We start from the raw sequence: 5,000 nt of genomic DNA, 5'->3' as shown, positions 1-5,000 counted from the left end.
GTATCGTTATTTTTCGTCACTACCTCCCCGTGCCGGGAGTGGGTAATTTGCGCGCCTGCTGCCTTCCTTGGATGTGGTAGCCGTTTCTCAGGCTCCCTCTCCGGAATCGAACCCTGATTCCCCGTTACCCGTTACAACCATGGTAGGCGCAGAACCTACCATCGACAGTTGATAAGGCAGACATTTGAAAGATGCGTCGCCGGTACGAGGACCGTGCGATCAGCCCAAAGTTATTCAGAGTCACCAAGGCAAACGGACCGGACGAGCCGACCGATTGGTTTTGATCTAATAAAAGCGTCCCTTCCATCTCTGGTCGGGACTCTGTTTGCATGTATTAGCTCTAGAATTACCACTGTTATCCAAGTAACGTGGGTACGATCTAAGGAACCATAACTGATTTAATGAGCCATTCGCGGTTTCACCTTAATGCGGCTTGTACTGAGACATGCATGGCTTAATCTTTGAGACAAGCATATGACTACTGGCAGGATCAACCAGGGAGCTGCGTCAACTAGAGCTGAGCAGCCGGCCGCCCGGGAGTGTGTCCCGGGGGCCCGCGCGAACACGCCAAGCGTCCGCTCAATTATTCTGCAAACAGGAGGAGGCTGAGCTCCCCTGCACAATACACCTCGAAACCCCTCTCAGGTCCCGGCGGCGCGCAGCGCGTCCTAAGTACTTGGTCGGGTTCGAGAGAGGCGCAATCGCCCGGAGTTTGGCGAGTAGACGCTTTAGGTGCGACCACCCGTGCTCCCAAACTGAGCTTGCCGCTGCCGACAGAGGCCCGGGAGCGTGCTGTCGTGGCATTGCCGGCGGGAGACAAACACGCGCCACCTACGGTGGCCGGCAGCTCCAACGCCAGCGCCACAGAAGGACAAAAGCCCCACTTGGGTGCCGAAGCGAACTCTCCCAGCACAGCGCACGCGCCAACACGTCCGCACAGCTGCGATACAATCCACCTGCGAGAACCGCAGAGGCGACCGAGCAGCAGACGGCGTCGCGGCGCCGAGCGCCGGGCGGCGGCGCATCCCTCAGCGCACACAGTCCTCAATCGGACCAGCACACTGCAGATGTCCACCGCGCTTCGCACCGGGCCCGCGAGGACCTACTTTGGCCGCACGGCGCCGCGTGCAGGGTGCGCCGGCGCGCAGCTGCGCCGCCTGCCGCCTCCGTCGGCCGGCGCGCCTGCCACTGGCCGCCCCCACCAGCCGGCTGTAGCGCGTGCGCCCACGCACCGCGCGGCCAGCACGCCGGAAGGCCCCCCCTCACCGGCCGGGACGGTCCCACCCAGCCACCGCCGCGTATCGCTTCACACCCACATGCCATTCACGTTCGTGGGCATGGTGGGTATCGCTGAAACAAACCGGTTGGTAGCTCAACCGATCGTCGCCATCACTGATTCACCTCTAGCGAGGAACAACCGCACCACAACGGTTTACCAGTTCTTCATTTGCGTAACGTCACCAGCAAACGTAGACGTCCATCGCCATTTGCAAATTCAACGATTGTTGCATGCCTGTGTCAGGTGTCACGACACACTATGTCTGCCCACATACACGCAACAACATGTGCACGCTTCGCGAACACGTGGAAGGTGGCCCCCGTACGTATGCGATGTCCATTGCGCGAACGACTGTCAACCGGCCTCTGTCGCATGTCGCAGATGTGGAACGCAGTGCACCATGCTATCACGGTGTGTGAGAAGAGACGACTACGTCTGACAACACGCGCCACTACATCAACAGACGGCTCATGCTGATCGCCATCCACGGCATACCATACTGCAATCCAGCTCTTATAGGGAGACGACACGTAGCTGAGTGCACAATATTTGGGACCGTATGGTTCGCCGTTGTTGGCGCAGTCGTGTACGGTCACACATGTACCACGATGTATCATTCAGTACATGAGGACCAATGTGCGGTACAGTGTGTGATTTGGACGTACAACATCAGCGGACAGTTGCCACAAGCCGTACCACAACGTAGGCTGTGCTTCGCCATGCGAATGCCAATGAACAACTGCGAAGGGCATTGAGCATGTACGTCCTGCCGCCATCCGCATTACAGTGTATAGCTGCAAGGTGTTTAACATGAAGCGATACTCTGGGGACCGGGCAGTGCGAGTAGCAAACTATATTGCGGGGGTTGCAGTTAGGCAACACTACACTAATTTAACGCGTCGTATGACAATTACAGAGCAGGTTAAGGCCCAACGTGTGTTGGGTTAAGGCCCAACGTGTGTTGGGTTAAGGCCCAACGTGTGTTGGGTTAAGGCCCAACGTGTGTTGGGTTAAGGCCCAACGTGTGTTGGGTTAAGGCCCAACGTGTGTTGGGTTAAGGCCCAACGTGTGTTGGGTTAAGGCCCAACGTGTGTTGGGTTAAGGCCCAACGTGTGTTGGGTTAAGGCCCAACGTGTGTTGGGTTAAGGCCCAACGTGTGTTGGGTTAAGGCCCAACGTGTGTTGGGTTAAGGCCCAACGTGTGTTGGGTTAAGGCCCAACGTGTGTTGGGTTAAGGCCCAACGTGTGTTGGGTTAAGGCCCAACGTGTGTTGGGTTAAGGCCCAACGTGTGTTGGGTTAAGGCCCAACGTGTGTTGGGTTAAGGCCCAACGTGTGTTGGGTTAAGGCCCAACGTGTGTTGGGTTAAGGCCCAACGTGTGTTGGGTTAAGGCCCAACGTGTGTTGGGTTAAGGCCCAACGTGTGTTGGGTTAAGGCCCAACGTGTGTTGGGTTAAGGCCCAACGTGTGTTGGGTTAAGGCGCAACATAGGTTAGGTTAAGGCGCAACATAGGTTAGGTTAAGGCGCAACATAGGTTAGGTTAAGGCGCAACATAGGTTAGGTTAAGGCGCAACATAGGTTAGGTTAAGGCGCAACATAGGTTAGGTTAAGGCGCAACATAGGTTAGGTTACGGCGCAACATAGGTTAGGTTAAGGCGCAACATAGGTTAGGTTAAGGCGCAACATAGGTTAGGTTACGGCGCAACATAGGTTAGGTTAAGGCGCAACATAGGTTAGGTTAAGGCGCAACATAGGTTAGGTTAAGGCGCAACATAGGTTAGGTTAAGGGCGCAACATAGGTTAGGTTAAGGCGCAACATAGGTTAGGTTAAGGCGCAACATAGGTTAGGTTAAGGCGCAACATAGGTTAGGTTAAGGCGCAACATAGGTTAGGTTAAGGCGCAACATAGGTTAGGTTAAGGCGCAACATAGGTTAGGTTAAGGCGCAACATAGGTTAGGTTATGGCGCAACATAGGTTAGGTTACGGCGCAACATAGGTTAGGTTACGGCGCAACATAGGTTAGGTTAAGGCGCAACATAGGTTAGGTTAAGGCGCAACATAGGTTAGGTTAAGGCGCAACATAGGTTAGGTTAAGGCGCAACATAGGTTAGGTTAAGGCGCAACATAGGTTAGGTTAAGGCGCAACATAGGTTAGGTTAAGGCGCAACATAGGTTAGGTTAAGGCGCAACATGGGTTAGGTTAAGGCGCAACATGGGTTAGGTTAAGGCGCAACATGGGTTAGGTTAAGGCGCAACATGGGTTAGGTTAAGGCGCAACATGGGTTAGGTTAAGGCGCAACATGGGTTAGGTTAAGGCGCAACATGGTTAGGTTAAGGCGCAACATGGGTTAGGTTAAGGCGCAACATGGGTTAGTTAAGGCGCAACATGGGTTAGGTTTAAGGGCGCAACATGGGTTAGGTTAAGGCGCAACATGGGTTAGGTTAAGGCGCAACATGGGTTAGGTTAAGGTACAATATGGGTTAGGTTAAGGTACAATATGGGTTAGGTTAAGGTACAATATGGGTTAGGTTTAAGGTACAATATGGGTTAGGTTAAGGTACAATATGGGTTAGGTTAAGGTACAATATGGGTTAGGTTAAGGTACAATATGGGTTAGGTTAAGGTACAATATGGGTTAGGTTAAGGTACAATACGGGTTAGGTTAAGGTACAATACGGGTTAGGTTAAGGTACAATACGGGTTAGGTTAAGGTACAATACGGGTTAGGTTAAGGTACAATACGGGTTAGGTTAAGGTACAATACGGGTTAGGTTAAGGTACAATACGGGTTAGGTTAAGGCACTTGGGGGGGGGGGGGGGGGCCCCGGTTTGTTGATTGTGATTATCGTAAGTAAATGACTGCGGCATCATCTGATTTGCCACGTCAGGGTGCACCTTTGGCTCATAACAGGCGGCGCTCTGATTCCATGCTTGTGGCAGACCTGTGTCTTTCATTCCTGCCATTGTTTGTGTGGTGTGACAGGAGGCAGTATTGTGATGTTGGGTGCACCCCTGTCTGGGACATGTGTGGGTGTTGGTGGCTTAGCTGAGCAATGGTGGTTGTCGGAAGGGTGGGATATTCTGTTTCCGAGTGGGACCTCCCGGTCTGGTTATGATAGTGTGGATTGTCTAATGTGGCAGAGAGGATGCACTGGGTGTTGTTCCATGCTGGTGCTTACATATTGTCTGTGTGCCTGTTACAGGCAGAGAGTAGTGCGTGATAAGAGTGTCTGGCTGACGTGTGATTGTGAGCAGAGTCTTTCAGCATGTATACGGACAGGTCTATACATTATCTGTATTCTGATGGCTCTATCTATTACTAATCAGCGCCGTGTATACGTTTAATCCCGGTTCCAGTCGAAACTATTGTATCTCTGTACATTAGTGACACGGCGAGCCCGCTATGTAGTTACTCGTCTCGGCTGCTTCCACCGGTGTATGGCAAATGATTATAAGGAATCAGTCTAGTCGTCAATACCGATAGTCTGACGTCACATGTCTGGGGTGGGGGACGCTGCGCCCTTCCGGTGGGTCATGGCCTAGGAAGACTCTTCCCACGCAGGGGGGCTTGGACTGTCATTGACTCTTCCGAGTAATATACTTGCCGTACGTTTTTGCGACTGCGAGTGCAACGCTCACCGGGTACCGGACATGGATGGAGCGCCTCCTAGCTGCCGCTGAGCTCTGCATTCGTACAGCGAGCAACGCGATCGCGTCTGTA

General features: G+C 53.2%; 1 non-coding gene across 1 annotated transcript in view; it reads right to left on the bottom strand.

Moving 5' to 3' along the window:
- Nucleotides 1–501, bottom strand: part of LOC124592097 — a 1,899-nt gene extending 1,398 nt beyond the window's left edge. Inside the window, exon 1 of the ribosomal RNA XR_006977352.1 lies at nt 1–501. This exon is cut by the window's left edge and continues 1,398 nt beyond it. This is a non-coding gene — a ribosomal RNA (small subunit ribosomal RNA).
- Nucleotides 502–5,000: the final 4,499 nt, after the last annotated feature.

The sequence above is a fragment of the Schistocerca americana genome, unplaced genomic scaffold, assembly GCF_021461395.2.
Source record: "Schistocerca americana isolate TAMUIC-IGC-003095 unplaced genomic scaffold, iqSchAmer2.1 HiC_scaffold_905, whole genome shotgun sequence".
Classification (NCBI taxonomy): domain Eukaryota; kingdom Metazoa; phylum Arthropoda; class Insecta; order Orthoptera; family Acrididae; genus Schistocerca; species Schistocerca americana.
Note: the sequence above shows the minus strand (reverse complement) of the source record. Positions and strands in the feature narration are given on the sequence as shown.